This window comes from Thalassophryne amazonica, chromosome 17 (assembly GCF_902500255.1).
Source record: "Thalassophryne amazonica chromosome 17, fThaAma1.1, whole genome shotgun sequence".
In the NCBI taxonomy this organism is placed as follows: Eukaryota; Metazoa; Chordata; class Actinopteri; order Batrachoidiformes; family Batrachoididae; genus Thalassophryne; species Thalassophryne amazonica.
In genome coordinates, this window is record NC_047119.1 from 42,123,660 (window position 1) to 42,144,740 (window position 21,081).

The window sequence follows — 21,081 nt, forward strand, 5'->3', positions numbered from 1 at the left end:
AATCAAATCGATCTTGGGTTTTTCCCCTCCCATTCTTCAACGTGATCAATTTTTATTTCAATCCCTCCTAAAAGCTGCATTACCCAGCTGTGACTGCAGGCTGCGCTCTGATATGAAGACAGCAATTTTCACAGCATTTCAAATTATTGGTTCTTGCAAATATAAACAATCTGAAGTTTTCGACTTGACAGAAACGTCACTTAAATGATCTTCAATATGAATCAAGGGTGGACTTGAATCAGGAATTGTACTTAACTGCTCGGCCATAAAGATTTACAATAATTTTGCTGTTTGTTTGAAGCAGTTTAACAACAGCCAAAAAATATAATGAAATGGTAAAATAACCTTGACCGTATAAGTATAAAAACAGGAAACAGAATGTGGCCTTTTGACCACTTAAAATATGCCAAGGTTAGCCTTCTTCGAACTTGTCCAAGGTCTGTGTCCTAACAATGTTCCCTGTGAATTTGAAGACTCTGGCAGTAATAGGACTGGACTCAAGCTGAGCACAGACAGACAAGCGCAAAATCTTTGCAATGCCTGATGGCCATATTTTGGTCTTGGGTCATAAGAATTATTGGTTTAAACAATTTAAAACATCTCTGAATGTGTTTAAAAGCATAGTTATTTTACTGTCCTTAGTGTAGAACAACTTAAAAACAGTAAAGACTGTTTTTATGAGAATGAAAAAGGAACAAATCCTTAAATTTGAAAAGCTCAATCAATCGATTCAGTCCATCACTGCATTTCGTGCACTGTTTGAAGGTCATTCCTAAAATGATTCCAGACAGCTGATTAAACCTGGTCCACACTGACAATGATCAATGGGAAAAGGTCACCAGGAATTAGTCATCCCCCATTCAATCAGGCAAATCATCTGAATCACATTAGACGGCTGATTTGTTTTTCTGTTGCTGAAGGCCTTTGCTGACTTTACTGATCATTCTCCGACAATCAATAATCCCAAACATGGCTGGACATTGAGCTGTGATGATCCGGACTGTGGCGACGCCCTCGAAAACCTTTTCAGGTTTTCAGAGACGCCACAGGGCTACTCAGGCACCAGCGAGGGATTGTGGGAAAGAAGGCAAAATATGAAGCAACGCTTCTGTGTCTTTTCTGTTAACCTGCTCCCCGCGCACAGCGCCTTTACAGTTTCTTAATCGGAGAAGCCAGATTCTGAGCAAAAGCTACCAAGACAAGATGGTTTTTAACTGGAGGGGCCACGTGTTGAGTTTGAGGCTGCAGGACTTTCAGGAACCATGTTTTGTGCCTGACCTTACAACCAGACCAGTTCTTCACCTTCTTCTATCTCTGTTGGAGCGTTGGTATTATTGCCTTTGAGAAGGTTGCTAAAATGTTCTCTCCATCTTTTGAGTTGTTCTTTGGGATGGTTTTTTGATCTTGTTTCCGCACTGGCTTGTTGAACCTAAAGAACCTGATAGTTCTTTAGGTTCTCAGCTCATCTGCAGCTGCTTGGGCCTGCTGTCCATCATTTCTTGCTGACTTCTGTACTTCCTTGTTTTTTTCTGGGCTTTCTTCTGGGTGTGGGTTGCAGAATGACTGGGTTTCCTCTCTTCAGTCTCAGAGATGGTGTTAGCAGATAGCCTCGTTTTGTTCACCCTCTTCCTGGTTCCTCTCTGCACGTCTGAATAAGTGTTGCTTGGACTTGTTCCCACTTGGCCTCTACTGGTTCTTCTGGTATAATTATCAAAGCACTAAGTTAGTCATTCAGTGATGCCAAAAATCAGCTTGTCTTCCCCATCATTGTAGTTTTGATGCATCATAGCGAGATGCTACATTCTGCCTCCTGAACCCGGGCTTTGTGTGGTATTTATGGGCAATGTGTGTGTGGGGTTTCCTTGGTCTATCCTGACTCCCTCAGCAGGAGGTGGGCGGGCATCTGTACAGACGGTCAGTTTGGGATGGAGGAGGCGGTTTCCCACCCAAATCTGTGTATAGCCAAATTAGCGCTGCAGACTTGATTAATCTATATAGTAAGAGTATGTGTGTGTGTGTCCCCCTCTTCTGTTCAAATGACACCTCGAAACTGAGCCAAACAAGGCACGCATATACTTTGACATACAGAAAGTAGCATGTAGCATAGGCTTTTGGGCACTTCAGTTGTTGTAGTAGTAGTGGTGGTAATAATAACTGCTGTTTCTTCTTGAGGCAGCTTTAGTCGCACCTAACAGTTCCCTGGAATCTAGGATAGGTGGGAGGTGATGTATAGCTTTGTTGATGAAGTTTTCATTTCAGTCTCTGAATCAAACCTGGGCTGGGGCGGGTAATCCTCTAGTTAAGACCAGTGGTGGGCACAGGCCAGCTAATCCGATAACCAATAATTATTGAAATTAATGTTTTGCTAGCAGATTAGTTTTTAAGATAACTTTTAAAACCATCAGCGGACCAATTATCTTCCGATAAATTTAGTTCCAATAACTTTCAGTCCGCTACCATTTTTTTTTTTTTTTTTTTTTGCTGGTAAAGTGAGCAAAGCTTAACTGTCAAAAATGTTTGTAAACTCTAAAATCAAACATTTTAGTCCGTCTGTTGTGTGTTTGTGGTTGTCGCTTGCTGATGACATCATCATTAAGTGCAAAACGTGATTGGCCGGTCGACACAGGGAGCATTGTGGGTAGTATAGTTCAGATTCAATTTGGATGTTGCGGTGAGTGTTAGCGTCCGCTCAAAGCAGAAACAAAACAGACTAATTTTAACATTATTTTATTTCTTTGTGGCATAATTTAATCGCCAAGACTGGGAGAGAGGAGATCTCACAGCGCAGCTGTGTTACAGAGGGACTTTTCTTAGACACCGTTTTGGATAATCAGGACGCTTTATGTGGATTATTTCTTCAGAATTTAATGAATCCCACTGAAACGAAAAGGTAAGAATTTATATTTACTACATGTCTTTTACTCTGCCAATCAATGCATTAATGGACATGGGTGATTCTTAGACTACGGGCACTTTTATGTCCCTTGATCATATTTTATGAAAAAAAGAAAAAAGGGGAAATTTCACATTTTTATAGTTATCTTTACAATGAAAGTGTTTGAAGAAATTTGTCCTAGTAGTCTATGATGACTTTTTCACCTTTTTTCAGCATCATTATATGCAAAAATTGCCATTTTGTGCTTGTCCCACACCCAGACTTATGATCTTCAATGATAAAAATGAATAGTAAACAAACGTTTTTTCTGTTTTAAAATATCTCTGAATAAAATATCAGTAAAATAATCAAAACATAATTGGGGTATTCAATGTCATACAACTGTTGTGATTTTTTTAAACAAAATGTAGTTGTCCCACACTATTGCCGTAATTTCCACCACAACAATAATGTCCCTTTAAAAAGTTTGTATGAAAGATTGTGTGGGTAGTTTCTATGGAGATAAACAGTAACATCAGAGCACATGTACATAGCACCAAATGACAACAAACAGTTGCCCCAAGGCACTTTATATTATAAGGCAATGGTGTGGTGGAAATTACATTTACAAGGCCAATAGTGCCCGTAGTTAAAGAATCACCCACATATTTCAGTTGTTTAAGCCACAGGGTTCAAAGCGTGTGGAAAAAAGCAGCAGCTTTTAGTTCATAAATGATGGTTTATATAATACCGAGATAATCTGCGACTTCTAATACTGTGTTTTACTGCTTTTGAAAAATGATGACTGGGTTTGGAGTTTTATTTTTTTATTCAATCATTTTTCATGCGTTCTTTTTGTGTTTGTGATCCTTGAATTTACCCAGCAGCCCCTGAGGCGCTTAAAGTGAAACTGGCTTATCAGAAGTGTAGTCTGATGTGGCCGTGTCCGAATCAGTACTAAAAGTTATCGGTTATCTGTAATAAAGATACATTTTTTTAGCAGTTTATTGGTTTAGCGTCATAAAAGATAACTTTTCAGTTATCAGATTACTGGTTATCGAAGCTAAATTTTTGGTTAGCTGTGCCCAACACTGGTTAAGACTGAGGCAGCCGTAAAAGTGTGACGACTGCACTGAAATGATCAATCTGCTCAGTGTTCAGCAGCATCGGACTCCCAGCAAAGAAAGAAAGATAAAAAAAGGATAAAAATCTCCGCTGTCACTCTGCAGCACTTTTTTTTTTTTTTAATATCGAGGGTCGAATTTCGACTATAAAACGTGTCATTTTGTTGTCTTTCATTCTTTCTGAAGTCTTACTGTTGAAGCACTTTTGGAATGACTCGTTGCGGTTTAACAATTTACATATAAATACTTCAAAGTAGGAAAAAAAAAGGTCCTGGATCTGCCGTTAATCTGATCTGTTCCAAAAGCTACTGGTGTCCTCCTTGGCCTGAATCCCACCCATCCACCAAGTCTCAAGAAAATCAGTTCAGTCATTTTTGTGCAATACTGCTAAACAAACAAACAGCCCTGAAAACAAAACATAAAATAAACAAAATCAAAACAATTTAAGCACATGTAGAGTGCACCAAGGGGAGGTGAGATCTGGTTTGCTGGTGGACGTGTGCTTTCTCAACACGCAACTGAATTTTGCATAGTGGTAAATTGCATCTTAACTCTATTTTCCGTACACCGAGAGCCTCCGAATGCAACATATTTAGGACATAAGGAGGCTGTCAGTACAAACAGGGTTAACTTGGACTTGAATGCACATCAAGTCTAATGTTTGCTTGAAATCAGCTCAGTCATAACTCAAGAAGGCGGAAATAAATGATAAAATCTGACTCACTGCTGCAGAAAAAAAAGAGATTAAAATCTGTGACTTTAGAGGAATCGTACAGCTTCAACAACTGTTTCAACAAAGACAGACTTTAGTTTTAGCTCCACACAGCTCAGAAAGCAGAGTCCTAATAATAAACAAACAAACGCTCCTTGGACTTAAAATAAACACATAAAAAAGGCTCCGGGACAAGACTGTTAGTTTGTGTTATAGAAAGTCTATCGATGCTGTCAGGCAAAGTATGTGATCATTAGTGGCGCTCACACATAATGAGAAAATCTAGAAGCTTGTGAATGCAGTGCCGCGAGTTCAAGTTATCATGTTATCAAAGAGAAACATATGCGCCTTCTCCAATTTTACTGTATATGGCACATGGCGACAGTTTTAGATGGAGGAAGGTGACGTGCACTATGAAAGCACACCGTCAAACTCAAAATCTGCGCCGACTTTGAATGTGCAGCCAATGAGCATAGAAGAGTACAGACTGCTCACGACGGAGGAAAAGCTAATGCCAACAACAAAGAGTGAAAATTCAAGAATTATGGAACAATAATTCAGTTTTTCCCCATCAAGACCAAAATCAAAGTTCACTTTTAAATGCAGGTGTCCACTGTGCTATAGCTAATGACATGGCTAGCAATAATGTTACTATAATGGACACAAGGAAGAAGAAAGGTTGTGTAGCATTTTTAAGATGGTGTTTCTAGGATTCCAATCTTCTGAAATTATACTCTGTCACACTGGATTTCCTGGCTGCTTGACAGTTGTTTTATGATTGTTGCATTTATCCATCATGAGCTTAAATTTGCATTATAACTTCTCACTTGTTAGTTAACTCATCTGATATGCGAGGTGCTCTGTTGACCAGTCAGTTACTCAGCACTAAGCTAGTTAAAACAGCGGGTCGCTTAAGTCCTGTGAGGTACACTCATTTCACTGGTATTTGGTGCCACCGAAAGTTGCACAAAAAAATTCAGAACTACATGCTGTATTTGGCACAAGCAGGCAGCAGTGGAAATTGTGGAAAAATGTTCCCAAAATAAGCCAATTTATGAACTAAGATATTTGACTGTGTAAATGTTTCATCTCTCCCACCATTTGCATCATTATTTGCATAAGATATTTTCCTAAACAGTAAAAAACAAACCAACAACAGACCTTGCTGATGTGGATTTTAACATTTTACACTTATGTTCTGACAGCTCATCCCTAAATAAGAGCTGCTCAGAAGTCAACGTGGTGTGATCAGAAGACAAAGTCTACATTATTCCTGAAGGATGCAGTGGAGATCATGTGCCGCTGAAACAGCGTGGGATCACATTCTGTCGGCCAGTTATTGGGTTTCTGCATTTCTTAGCTGCTGCTTCTGTACACAAACACTCCCAGCCTCCCAGCCAGCCTGCAGTTTGTCACATGCCTCCAAAAGTCAGCAAACAGTTCCACAAAGCAGCAGACAACCCGACCAAACATCCTGCTGTGACTCAGTCTCGTGAAAAGCAGACAAACGGCGGCTGGGCCTCTTACCGCTCAGATGCTCCTCAACGCTGTCAGATCCTGAGGAACATTCAAGACAGACATCCACCACAGCTGACCAGCATCTAAACCCCACCAACTGACAGACTGACAGCACAACATGAAGCCCCTCCCCTCACTGAGGAGCTGAGCAGCTGACTGGCTGCCTGCCTGACTTGAGTTCTTACTTTTATGACATAGTGGGCAGTCACAAATGTTATGTGGGTGGGGCTGGAAGCTTCCTGGCATAGTGAGTTCTCTTGGCCTCACTAGCATTTTGGCAAAATTTCAGTCTTTTTGAATGAAAAAGTGGTTAGCACGCTCATTGCTCTCCAATTACAGCCACTGACGCTTAGAACTCAGAGTTACTGTGGCTGTCTCGGTGGCTTCCCTCACTCATCTCCTTTGTTTGTCCACATGCACTTATTGATTTTGGCCGATGTGGCATCATTTTCTTTATATTTATTTTTACATTAAAGCTAATCCATTATTTTGTGTTTTACATTATTTTGCAACTTAGAACGTATTGGAGACGTTTGTTGACTTTCGGTGGGTCCGTCCGTGCACAGTCAAACTCAGCCCCGCCCAGTCATTACACACAAAAACAAACAAAAGGAGCAAAGAAAAACCAAATACACTCAGAACTTAATCTGTATTTAAACTGAAGTCAAATATATTTCAAACTAGAGACCAAAGAGATACCTCTCGTTTCACAGCCAAAGCACAAAAAAGTTAATCATCAGCAAACATCTACAAGTAGCCAGAGGTGAGTCAGCGAGGGCTAACATGCTAATGTAACCATGCAGAGAACCCGGGTTTAGATCCGGAATCTCAGGAGCACCAAAAACTGCTGTTCAATGACTCAAACCATCTAAAAACGTATTAAAGACCAAACAACAAATAATGAGAGGCCTTCTAACATCAAGACATCCAACCATTAGCCACGCGGAAAAATTCAACACAACACACTTAAGATAATTATGTACATGGTGTGCTTACGAAATAAATGAAATATACTGTTCCATCAAAGGCTGCAACATGCTTATGAGCTCATGTACCTAGCTTAGAAAATCACAACAACCAACAACACAACTACACCGTGTGTGTAAAGTCACTAACTTAGATTGAAACCAAATGTTATCAACAGTGTGGGCAGAATATAAAAAAAAAAATCAACATATTCAACATTCAACTCATAAAAAGGTTCAAAGCTATATGCTAATTTGGCTACTCTATTGAGTTAGTGTACCCACTAAGCTAACTAGTTGAATACACCACAATATGAACATTATTTGAAACTTGTATTCACTTTATATACTACACTTTTATTAGTGAAATAAACACATTTCTGCCATTAATCTCAACATGCTTATTTTGAGATCACAAGCAAGCTTGGTTGTGACTCGTATAATAAATTAATTACTTTCTTTGATGAGAACAAATAGTTTTCTGCATAATGATTATTATTAGCAGATGCTACATGGAACAAAGAAAAAAGAAGGTGATCTAGACAAAATGTAATTCAGAAAACAACAACAAAAAATCAGAAACAATTGCAGTGGTAATGTTTAAGTCACACAGTTTTGATTAGTCGTCTTAAAACGCCACAGGAACCCCATCTCCTATTTTGAAAATTTTCACCACAGACATGATAGGTTATTGGTTCAAATCTTAGCACACAATTCCAACAAATTTTATTTCATCACCCAGGCAAAATCCGCATAAAATAACTGCAAATAATTCATCTCTAAAGAATTTTTAGTTTTCTCCCCCCAATGTAGATTGTGTTGTAGGAGTTTTATTTTACTTTGAGACTGATGGACATAATTTTTAGAATTATTCCATAGGGTTTTGTTTTCTATGTTTTGGTAGAAATGAGACATTGTGCCTGAGCAGCAAACATGGGCAGAATTGCGCGCTGACAAACAAGCGCTGTTTACACAAACCGTAAGAAAATGTGACTCCGGAATGCTCGTCCTGTGAATTCTTGCTGGCACAAAGGAGGTTATTGTGGCACAATTCAGCGATCATAATGTCATAAAGTTAAACTGCACGCGGCCTGCGACTCATCAGCACAAACAGATGACAATTACGTGATTCAACAGCACATTTATCATTGTATTTAATATATTTAATCATGTTGAATGCCTCACAGAGTTGCACTGCAAAAACCATGAATTCTTTCAACAGCACATCAAAGGCATGTTTGTTGGGGATGGAAATCTGCTTGTTGGCTGAACTGAGGATGTGGTAGGCGAGGTGACCATCCAGATGTGAGGATCCTCATTTTTAATCTCTGTCAGATTGGAAAATCATAAAGGCCCCTTGGGCAAAGTCCTGAATGAAGTTTTTACTCCCAAAGTGCAGCCGAGTGCCTTCCATAGAGCACACTGACTGTGTGTGTGCGTCTATAAATTGCTTTGAGAATCAGATGGAAAAGTGCTACAGAAATGGCGTCCATAATAATAATTCTTAAACTTTTTAATAACCATGTAGAAAAATTTAAGGATGATTGAAAATCTTGCACAGTATGATACATAAACCTACTCTCAAGCTGGAGGAACCAATCTGTGAGTTCCTAGCAGAGTACTACAGTGTATTGCAAAGTACTACAGAGTACCACAGAGCTGGTTTGTGATCTGAAACAGGTTCTGATGATTATGATAAACAGAGCGACAATCATTCAGCATTAATTAAATGTGACATTCAACAGGTTTATTTATAAAGCTCGTTAATCAGTTTCCTGCAGATTTTTGTCTTTTCGGTGGAAAATTCTGCTTCTGACAGACCAGAACACATTCTGTCACGTGTTTTTTAACTCGTTAATGAAATTAATAATAAAGGAGAAGAAGATGTGAAAGTCACAGCTAAAGAGAAGGTGTGAAGGTGAGGATTAAGATCCTGCAAAAGGACTTTAATAATGGATGAGTCTGCAGCTTCCAGCAGCGTGTTACCTTTAACCTGTCACATCCACCCACACACGCTTCATCATCCAGGTGAAGAGGAGCTTCCACGAAGCTCCCTAAGGTTAAAAAGCAGCTCTTAGTGACTCAGTCTATGAAAAATCCTAGAATTCCTCAAATTCTTAGACATTTCTTGGAATTTTCCCCTGGTAATATAAAAGTTATTCACAAAGCAACTTAGGCCTTAAGAGAGCTCCTAAGGTGCCAAACTGTTAAGAGGAGGGAGGAGGACGTCTCAAAAGCTTAAGTTTATGATAGATTAAACATCTCATTATAATCAATCAGATGAGCTGTGCTGTGATGCGGTGCGCTGATGCAGTCACTCATACTCACACTCTGTTTTTTAATTGTTTACGCAATGTTCATGTGAAGTTCACATAATTAATGTGTGACAGAGACTTTGAATGCTTCTAAATTGTCTTTATGCACTGGCACGAACCGCGCACAGTTTACAACAGTTTGCAACAGTTTACAACGAGTTTACTCTCCTGCACGGCAATTTGCGTACCAGTGCACGAATCAAATTCGTGCAAGGCACCTTAAGAGTGTCTTAAACAGACAAGATGACAGAAAGACAGAGAGGAAGGAGAGATATTCTCCGTATGTTGAATGGCAGTGATTCAGTAACACGCTACCGGCTTGATCGTGCAGGGAAAATGTCTGTGGTTGACCTCATCAGGAATGAGTGATGAGGGTGAAAGAGCAAGTGATACAGCGCCAGTGATGAGTAAGAGAGCGAATGATACAGCGACTGATGAGTGACAGACAGTGACAGTGATGAGAGTGAGATAGCACCAGTGATGAGGGTGAGAGAGCGAATGAGACAGCGACAGTGATGAGAGTGAGTGAGACAGTGATGAGTGAGAGATACAGTGACGAGGGTGAGTGAGACAGTGATGAGGGTGAGAAAGTAGGTGAGACAGCGACAGTGATGAGTGAGAGAGAGTGAGTGATACAGCGCCAGTGATGAGAGAGAGAGAGTGAGTGATACAGCACCAGTGATGAGAGAGAGAGAGTGAGTGAGTGATACAGCGCCAGTGATGAGAGAGAGAGAGAGAGAGAGAGTGAGTGATACAGTGCCAGTGACGAGAGAGAGTGAGTGATACAGCGCCAGTGATGAGAGAAAGAGTGAGTGATACAGCGCCAGTGATGAGAGAGAGAGAGTGAGTGATACAGCGCCAGTGATGAGAGAGAGAGAGTGAGTGATACAGCGCCAGTGATGAGAGAGAGAGAGTGAGTGATACAGCACCAGTGATGAGAGAGTGAGAGTGATACAGCGCCAGTGATGAGAGAGAGAGAGAGAGTGATACAGCGCCAGTGATGAGAGAGAGAGAGAGAGAGTGAGTGATACAGCACCAGTGATGAGAGAGTGAGAGTGATACAGCGCCAGTGATGAGAGAGAGAGAGAGAGTGATACAGCGCCAGTGATGAGAGAGAGAGAGAGAGAGTGAGTGATACAGTGCCAGTGACGAGAGAGTGAGTGATACAGCGCCAGTGATGAGAGAGAGAAAGAGTGAGTGATACAGCGCCAGTGATGAGTGAGAGTGATACAGCGCCAGTGATGAGAGAGAGAGAGAGAGTGATACAGCACCAGTGATGAGAGAGAGAGAGTGAGTGATACAGTGCCAGTGATGACAGAGAGAGAGAGTGATACAGTGCCAGTGATGACAGAGAGAGAGAGTGATACAGCGCCAGTGATGAGTGAGAGAGAGTGATACAGTGCCAGTGATGAGAGAGAGAGAGTGATACAGTGCCAGTGATGAGAAAGAGAGAGAGAGAGTGATACAGCGCCAGTGATGAGAAAGAGAGAGAGAGAGTGATACAGTGCCAGTGATGAGAAAGAGAGAGAGAGAGTGATACAGCGCCAGTGATGAGTGAGTGAGTGATACAGCGCCAGTGATGAGAGAGAGAGAGTGAGTGATACAGCGCCAGTGATGAGAGAGAGATCAAATCAAATCAAATCAATTTTATTTATATAGCGCCAAATCACAACAGTTGCCCCAAGGCGCTTTATACTGCAAGGCAAAAGCCATACAATAATTACAGAAAAACCCCAACGGTCAAAACGACCCCCTATCAGCAAGCACTTGGCGACAGTGGGAAGGAAAAACTCCCTTTTAACAGGAAGAAACCTCCAGCAGAACCAGGCTCAGGGAGGGGCAGTCTTCTGCTGGGACTGGTTGGGGCTGAGGGGAGAGAATCAGGAAAAAGACATGCTGTGGAAGACAGCAGAGATCAATCACTAATGATTAAATGCAGTTTACAATTGCTACAATTACAATTGCTCTGTATGGTGCATACAGAGCAAAAAGAGAAAGAAACACTCAGTGCATCATGGGAACCCCCCAGCAGTCTAAGTCTATAGCAGCATAACTAAGGGATGGTTCAGGATCACCTGATCCAGCCCAACTATAAGCTTTAGCAAAAAGGAAAGTTTTAAGCCTAATCTTAAAAGTAGAGAGGGTGTCTGTCTCCCTGATCCGAATTGGGAGCTGGTTCCAGAGGAGAGGAGCCTGAAAGCTGAAGGCTCTGCCTCCCATTCTACTCTTAAAAACCCTAGGAACTACAAGTAAGCCTGCAGTCTGAGAGCGAAGCGCTCTATTGGGGTGATATGGTACTATGAGGTCCCTAAGATAAAATGGGACCTGATTATTCAAAACCTTATAAGTAAGAAGAAGAATTTTAAATTCTATTCTAGAATTAACAGGAAGCCAGTGAAGAGAGGCCAATATGGGTGAGATATGCTCTCTCCTTCTAGTCCCTGTCAGTACTCTAGCTGCAGCATTTTGAATTAACTCAAGGCTTTTCAGGGAACTTTTAGGACATCCTGATAATAATGAATTACAATAGTCCAGCCTAGAAGAAATAAATGCATGAATTAGTTTTTCAGCATCACTCTGAGACAAGACCTTTCTAATTTTAGAGATATTGCGCAAATGTAAAAAAGCAGTCCTACATATTTGCTTAATATGCGCATTGAAGGACATATCCTGATCAAAAATGACTCCAAGATTTCTCACAGTATTACTGGAGGTCAGGGTAATGCCATCCAGAGTAAGGATCTGGTTAGACACCATGTTTCTAAGATTTGTGGGGCCAAGTACAATAACTTCAGTTTTATCTGAATTTAAAGAGAGAGAGAGTGATACAGCGCCAGTGATGAGAAAGAGAGTGTGATACAGCGCCAGTGATGAGTGAAAGAGAGTGATACAGCGCCAGTGATGAGAGAGAGAGAGAGAGAGAGAGAGAGAGAGAGAGAGTGATGTAGCACCAGTGATGAGAAAGAGAGAGAGTGTGTGATACAGTGCCAGTGATGAGTGAAAGAGAGTGATACAGTGCCAGTGATGAGAGAGAGAGAGTGAGAGAGAGTGATGTAGCACCAGTGATGAGAGAGAGATACAGCAACTGATGAGAGTGACAGACAGCGACAGTGATGAGTGAGAGAGCGAATGAGACAGTGACAGTGATGAGAGAGAGAGAGTGATACAGCACCAGTGATGAGAGAGACAGACAGTGCCAGTGATGAGGGTGAGCGAGAGAGAGAGAGAGTGAGTGAGTGATACAGCGCCAGTGATGAGAGAGAGAGAGAGAGAGAGTGTGAGTGATACAGCAACTGATGAGAGTGACAGACAGTGCCAGTGATGAGGGTGAGCGAGAGAGAGAGAGAGTGAGTGAGTGATACAGTGCCAGTGATGAGAGAGAGAGTGTGAGTGATACAGCAACTGATGAGAGTGACAGACAGCGACAGTAATGAGAGTGAGACAGCACCAGTGATGAGGGTGAGAAAGCGAATGAGACAATGACAGTGATGAGAGTGAGATTTAGCAACAGGAGTTGATGGCAGCAGCAGATGTAACATCGTGACCACTAACTGTTTGCACTTGGAAAACAACTCTGCGCCTCCTCCTCGTTTTCTTCCTTTTCTTCACCTTCTCTCTCTTTCTGCCTCTGTCACCAGGCAACCAGCCTCTCCTCTCTCATCCTCATCACTCCTTTTCTCACCGGTTCCTCCCGCTGACTTAAAGGCTTCTGTCCGGAAAGAGTCCAACAAACACGGTGCGGCACGTCTCACAACACAGGCCCGATGACAAAATCCGATCCGATCTCCCGCCATCGTAAAACTGTTCACTGTGATTCTGTCAACAGGTTTCAGAGACGGAGTATCAGGCTCAGGCTGGTTTGCAGGTTTGTGCTCACCATGTTCCTCTCTAGTTTGAAATAAAATTAAAAAAAAGACTGTGCAGTGACGTGAGAGCAGCAGACGGCTGTAAAACATCCACATGAAGGTTAGACATTAGATTTTAAAAAGCATCCTGTGAATTCCTAATTAATAATCTGCCTCTGAAACTCACAAACTGTCACAAATAAAAACATGCTCACGTATCTGACACATCTGCCAATAAATGAGAGCTCATCATGCTTTCACATCCCTTTGTTTCTTTTTACACAATTTTCTTTTTTTGAAGTGTAAATTCTATATTTTATTTTGAACATCTTGAAATCAGCCTCTGCAGCCAGAAATACTTCCAAATGGGGAACAAATCACACGTCTCACTTGTGTCTGAGCCGCATCATCGCTGATGTCACTCACAAAGTCCAAAACAAAAAATAAAAATGCTGCATCACCAGAGGCCCTGACCTTGGTGTGGACTCATTGGTGTGTGTGTGTGGGGGGGGTCTGCTCACACATCTCCACAATCAACCATCTGACTGACACCACATGTAGTCCAGTCAAATTGAGACTTGACCCACCACTAATTACAAAGAAAAAAAAAAGTTTTACGTGGGATTCTCCTCTAATACAACCCCTGGCAAAAATTATGGAATCACCGGCCTCGGAGGATGTTCATTCAGTTGTTTAATTTTGTAGAAAAAAAGCAGATCACAGACATGACACAAAACTAAAGTCATTTCAAATGGCAACTTTCTGGCTTTAAGAAAAACTATAAGAAATCAAGAAAAAAAAGATTGTGGCAGTCAGTAACGGTTACTTTTTTAGACCAAGCAGAGGAAAAAAATATGGACTCACTCAATTCTGAGGAATAAATTATGGAATCACTCTGTAAATTTTCATCCCCAAACTAACACCTGCATCATATCAGATCTGCTCGTTAGTCTGCATCTAAAAAGGAGTGATCACACCTTGGAGAGCTGTTGCACCAAGTGGACTGACATGAATCATGGCTCCAACACGAGAGATGTCAATTGAAACAAAGGAGAGGATTATCAAACTCTGAAAAGAGGGTAAATCATCACGCAATGTTGCAAAAGATGTTGGTTGTTCACAGTCAGCTGTGTCTAAACTCTGGACCAAATACAAACAACATGGGAAGGTTGTAAAGGCAAACACACTGGTAGACCAAGGAAGACATCAAAGCATCAAGACAGAAAACTTAAAGCAATATGCCTCAAAAATCGAAAAATGTACAACAAAACAAATGAGGAACGAATGGGAGGAAACTGGAGTCAATGTCTGTGACCGAACTGTAAGAAACCGCCTAAAGGAAATGGGATTTACATACAGAAAAGCTAACGAAAGGCATCATTAACACCTAAACAGAAAAAAACAAGGTTACAATGGGCTAAGGAAAAGCTATTGTGGACTGTGGATGACTGGATGAAAGTCATATTCAGTGATGAATCTCGAATCTGCATTGGGCAGGTGATGATGCTGGAACTTTTGTTTGGTGCCTTTCCAATGACATTTATAAAGATGACTGCCCGAAGAGAACATGTAAATTTCCACAGTCATTGATGATATGGGGCTGCATGTCAGTTAAAGGCACTGGGGAGATGGCTGTCATTACATCATCAATAAATGCACAAGTTTATGTTGATATTTGGACAATTGAAAGGATGTTTGGGGATGATGGAATCATTTTTCAAGATGATAATGCATCTTGCCATAGAGCAAAAACTGCAAAACATTCCTTGCAAAAAGACACATAGGGTCAATGTCATGGCATAGGGTCAATGTCATGGCACAGGGTCATTGTCAATGAGCAGATCTGATTTGATGCAGGTGTTAATTTGGGGGATGAAAATTTACAGGGTGATTCCATAATTTTTTCCTCAGAATTGAGTGATTCCATATTTTTTTTCCTCTGCTTGGTCTAAAAAAGTAACCAATACTGACTGCCACAATCTTTTTTCTTGATTTCTTATAGCGTTTCTTAAAGCCAGAAAGTTGCCATTTGAAATGACTTTAGTTTGTGTCATGTCTGTGATCTGCTTTTTTTCTACAAAATTAAACAACTGAATGAACATCCTCTGAGGCCGGTGATTCCATAATTTTTGCCAGGCGTTGTATACTCCAGCAATAACATTAAAAACAAAGAACAGCAATGCATTCAGGACTCGATGCACATTAGTGGAAATACCCTGTATTTGGTTCTCGCACGTGGTATTGCCGTCACAAATACTGACATCATGCCTCTTGCATCAGTGGTCTCTGATCACTCACTTATTAGGTTTATAGTTCGCTACCATGTTTAGTGGAACAACAACCTCATTTATCACTGCGGCGACACATCAACTCCTCTACTACGAATGAACTCAAAGCTAAACTGCCTAATATCTTAGCTTCACGTTTGGAAAATGCCCAATCAGTAGACAGTCTTGTGGATAGTTTAAACTATCTGAGTTGAAACTGAGTGCTGCATTTGATACCGTGGATCACCATATTCTGCTCTACTGGAGAATCATTTCGGAATTACTGGGATAACACTACCTCTAACCTTAGTGAGTTGAAATTTAGGGTTCCACAGGGGTAAATCTTAGGCCCCCTGCTTTTCTCCCTTTATATAGCACCCCTTGGGCGCATATTGCGGTGTTCTGGGTTTACCTTTCACTACTGTGCTGATGACAGTTATACATGCGGATAACTGCTGGTAATCTCATCCACAGAAAATCCTTAGATGATTGCATCAGTGAGAAGCTGGGTGTCTAGCATCTTCCTACTTTTAAACGCTGATAAGACTGAAATGATGGTTCTTGGTCCAATGAGACATCGGCATCAATTGACAAGCTAACACCTAGCTAAGGCTCATGTGTCATACAGCACATTGACAAAGTGAGGAATCTTGTGGTAATTTTTGATCCTATGTTGTCCTTGACCTCCATATTAGAGATATTATGAGGACTGCTTTCTTCCACCTGCGAAATATAGCGAAGATTCATCCCATCCTGTCTATGGCTGATGCTGAGACCTTGATTCATGTTTGTCTCTTGTAGATTGGACTGGGGGAAACCGGGGCACAGTGGATCAGAAATGTTGTTTTGTGGCAGCATAACACATTATGCATAGGTTTAGGTTATTCTATGTGGATTTAATACAGCAAGTTATTATTTATAAGGCTGTGTTATTTATTTCTCCCCAAGTGTAATTTACAGGTGTTTTAAAATCGATTTTAAAATTTTTGATTTACTGTGCCCCAGACACTAATTCACGGAGCACAGTGAAGCAAATTAGAATATATATATGTATATATATATATATATATATATATATAACACGATTATAAAGATTTCTTAAAAATTCTTAAATATATATGCTGATGCATATACAAACTATAATCCAGCAAACCAGCTATGTAATGTGTGATTGTCTTATATAGTGATATAAGCCCTTTAGAAACTATTATAAGTACAACTGTCATAATTTCTGTTCAAATGTGAAAACAGTTGTTTAAATACACAAATTATAGAAATAATTCATGTAAAAATAAATGTATAAGCTTTGTAATATTGTCATCCACTTGATACTGGGGCTAGTAATCACTTTCTAGACTGATTCACTGTGCCCCAGGTACATGTGACACACCAGTCATATTATCAAATAGCTGATAGTCTGGAGAAGACAAACACGTACTATCAGTTGGACAGGGTAGTTTATAACTAATAATTTTTGGGCCACCTTTCTTCTGTACAATACAATAATACATCTACAATATTTACTTTTGATTGGAAAAAACAACTTCACTTGCCACTTAGTTTTACCCTTAATGTATCCAAAAAACAAACACTAATTATAAGGGGGGTGTCATATGCATAAAATATAGCATACTGCTGCAAATATATATGTAGTTTTGCAGATATAGCTACTGATTCACTGTGCCCTGGTTTCCCCTACTGCAATGTTCTATTTTGTGGTTTACCGCAGTCCAGCATTAGGAGTCTCCATGAATTCAAATGCTACTGCCAGACTTTTGACACGAAGCAGAAACTTTGACCATATTACACCCATTTTGGCATCTCTTCACTGGCTTCCTACCCCAGTGAGATCAGATTTCAAGGTTCTGGTACTAGCCTATAAATGTCACAGACTGGCACCTCCCTACCTACCTGACCTAATTAAACCTTATGTACCGGCCCAGGCATTGCGTTTTCAGGGTGCAGGACTACTTTGTGTCCCTAGGGTGAATAGGACGTCTGCGGGTCATAGAGCTTTCTCTTATGGTGCCCCTGTTCTGTGAATGATCTCCCTGCATCAATAAACAGATTCTGTGGAGACTTTCAAGTCCAGACTTAAGATGCACTCATTTGTATGAAAAACAGAAAAAAGAGGAAATTTCACACTTTTATAGTTATCTTTACAATGAAAGTGTGTTAAGAAATTTGTTCTAGTAGTCTATGATGACTTTTTCACCTTTTTTCAGGCATCATTATATGCAAATATTGCCGTTTTGTGCGTGTCCCACACCCAGACTTTTGATCTTCAATGATAAAAGTGAATGGTAAAGAATGTTTTTTCTAATGTTTTAAAATAATCTCTGATAAAATATCAGTAAAATAATCAAAACATAATTGGGGTATCAATGTCATACAACTGTTGTGATTTTTTTTTAAACAAAATGTAGGTTGTCCCACACTATTGCCGTAATTTCCACCACAACACTGTAATGTCCCTAGTTTGTATGAAAGATTGTTTGGGTAGTTTCTATGGAGATAAACAGTGACATCAGAGCACATGTATATAGCGCCAAATCACAACAAACAGTTGCCCCAAGGCGCTTTATATTGTAAGGCAATGGTGTGGTGGAAATTACATTTACAAGGCCAATAGTGCCCGTAGTTAAAGAATCACCCTCATATGGCTAGCATACTGGCACAGTATGTTACTATGCTTTCTACTCTTTTAAATTCATTTATTAGGAAACGGAGTGGTGTGCCGCGGCCTCAACTTTATCTAAATTCTGGATCTTTTAGTGAAGCTTAGAGCTAGTGGCTGGCAATCAGCTTAGTATTTCTTCTGTTTTTCTTGTTGTTTAATGCTGACAAATTATACTGTATTTGTTGTCTTTCTGATGCCTGATTTGTTTTTTCTCTCTGTTTGAGGTGCAGCTCCATCCAGAGATGGGTGTGGTGTCTGTTTCTGAAAACCCTCTTGTCCTGTGCACCGGCAACATTTCCTGTATATTTGTTTTGTGAACTGTTTTATAATTCGTGTCGGTAGCATGGCCCCAAGCAGAGGGTCACCCTTTTGAGTCTGGTCTGCTTGAGGTTTTCTTCTGAGAGGGAGTTTTTCCTTACCACTGTTGTCTGTGTGCTTGCTCTGGGGGTTGGTAAGGTTAGACCTTACCTGTGTGAAGCATCTTGCGGCCAGCTTTGTTGTGATTTGGTACTATATAAATGAAAATAAATTGAAATTGAAAATAAAGAAAAATAATAGCTGATCTACAAGTTTATAGATCAGCTCTTAAACATTTCATTTCATGAATTCCCCACACAGTAGAGTTTTAACCTTTAACATAATTTTTTTAACATTATTCCCACTCCAAATTAAATATCCTATGGTTCATCAAAAGTCAATGAAATCAATACTGCAATAACCTTGAAAGTGCTGCCACCGCCTGTTCAGGAGTGTGTAGTACTACGTTTGCTTCCATGTTACCAGCATTTAGCGTGGAAGACGGCTTCGATTTGCATTTTGTTTGGTGCCAGAAGTTGGTCGATGCCATGCAACACAGATGGGACCAGTCTTCTAAGCAGAGGACCAGTTTCTAAGCAGAGTCGCAGCTTCTTTGTAGAGGCAGTTTGAGAAGAAGCCCGGAGGGAAGGAGGAAGGATGTGGAGCCGAGGGTTAACTGCGAGCTAACGGGGCCCTACACGCTAGTTAGCCAAGTCAAGTGTCCAAGTCAAGTGTCCAAAGTTAATACCGGCTGGGAAAGTGACTGAAGCGCACTAACAGCCATAAAAACCCGGCAGAGACAGGACTGAGCAGGATGCCAAACCCTGTGAGGAAATACAAGAGGAATTGTCTTGAAGTAAGGTTGGAGTTATAACAAGATGCCGTCCAAATTGAACTACGGAGACTTGAAAGAGTCACTTGACTCCCTGGCTGAGGATGTGTCTGCTGTCAAAACGCAGGCAGACCACAGCTCTTGGAACTTTTGGAGGAGTTTTAAACAGCTGCGCCTCCAGAATGAGGAGAAAAACCGGAGCATCACAGAGCTGGAGCAGCGAGTGGAGGAACTGGAGCAACATTTCTCGTATGAACGATGTGGTCATCTCAGGAATCCAAATTAAGCCGCGCTCGTACGCGCGTGCGGTTGTTGGTGGTGGTGAGGAGCCCAGTGAGCAGGAGACGCTCTCTGTGGAGCAACAGGTGGCATCCTACCTCCAGAGTAGAGGGATAGAGTTGGACCTGGAGCACATTGAGGCGTGTCACACACTGAGACAAACCGGAGAGAGGCCAACCGTCATCGTAAGATTTGCCAACAGAAGAAACAAAAGGGCACTCTTGAAGCAAAGATTCAAACTAAAAGGAACAAATGTATTCATGAATGATCACTTAACCAAAAAGAATGCAGATATAGCCAAGAAAGCAAGAAACCTAAAGAAACAGCAAAGAATTCAGCAAACGTGGGTAACAAATTGTAGGATTCTCATCAAACTGAATGGTACACCAGAAGAAGCAAAAGTTTATGGTGGTGAGAAATATAGAAGAGCTTGACAATATAACTGAAAGATAAAGGTAACAATGTGAGACTCTATACACCACCATGAACATTACAACAAACATATTCACACCAAAGACAATAAAGATACAGATTTGTTACAGAGAATCTTACAATTTAAACAAAAGGAACTGGAAACATTTAAATATACTGAGCACAACACACAAGATCAGGGAAAATGAAACTGACCCGGTCAACAACCTTCTTGTTTCCAATAAATATGAACTGTGATTTACTATACACAAGACCAGTATACAATGTTACGACTTCGGACGACAAATTGTCAATCATACATTTCAACAGCGAAGTTTGTACACTAATTTAACTCTATAAAGGAATATTTGCAACAGTTTATATCACCATTTAGTATTATTGCCATATCAGAATCCTGGTTGCAAAAGGAAAAAGGTATTGATTTTGATTTAGAAGATTATGAGTTGCATTATGTAAACAGGAAATACAAACAGGAGGTGGTGTTGCATTATATATTCATAAAACAATTCAGTTTACGGTTGTAGAAAGTATGTCAGTAACAATAGATGGAGTAATGGAATGTCTGACAGTCGAAATAGACAACAAAAAGAGGAAAAATATTATTGTAAGTTGTGTATATCGGTCACCTGGTTCAAGTATTGACATTTTAATGAACAAATGGAAAAAATGTTCTCGGAAATAAGTACTAAAATATATTTGTCTGTGGGGATTTTAATATAGATCTTTTGAATCCTGAAAAACTGAAATCAATAGATGCTTTTTCTGACGACAATGTATAGTATGTCCCTTTATCCAGCAATTACAAAACCAAGTAGAATAACATCTCACAGTGCCACAATAATCGATAATATCTTTACGAATATTATTGAAAATCAAGTTAAAGTGGCCTGTTCATATGTGATATCACTGATCACTTACCTGTTTTTATTGTTTATGACTG

At 40.4% G+C, this 21,081-nt stretch overlaps 1 protein-coding gene across 2 annotated transcripts in view; it reads right to left on the reverse strand.

Annotated features, from left to right (window-relative positions):
* rab27b (RAB27B, member RAS oncogene family) overlaps positions 1-21,081 on the reverse strand; it is an 84,165-nt gene that overhangs the window by 18,940 nt on the left and 44,144 nt on the right. The window contains exon 1 of one of the 2 annotated variants that reach the window (XM_034192412.1): positions 6,239-6,368. The exons of the other annotated variant lie outside the window; for it this stretch is intronic. The gene's annotated coding sequence lies outside the window, so the exon portion shown is untranslated. Of the gene's footprint in view, positions 1-6,238; positions 6,369-21,081 lie in introns of those variants that run through there. 2 annotated transcript variants of the gene reach the window in all.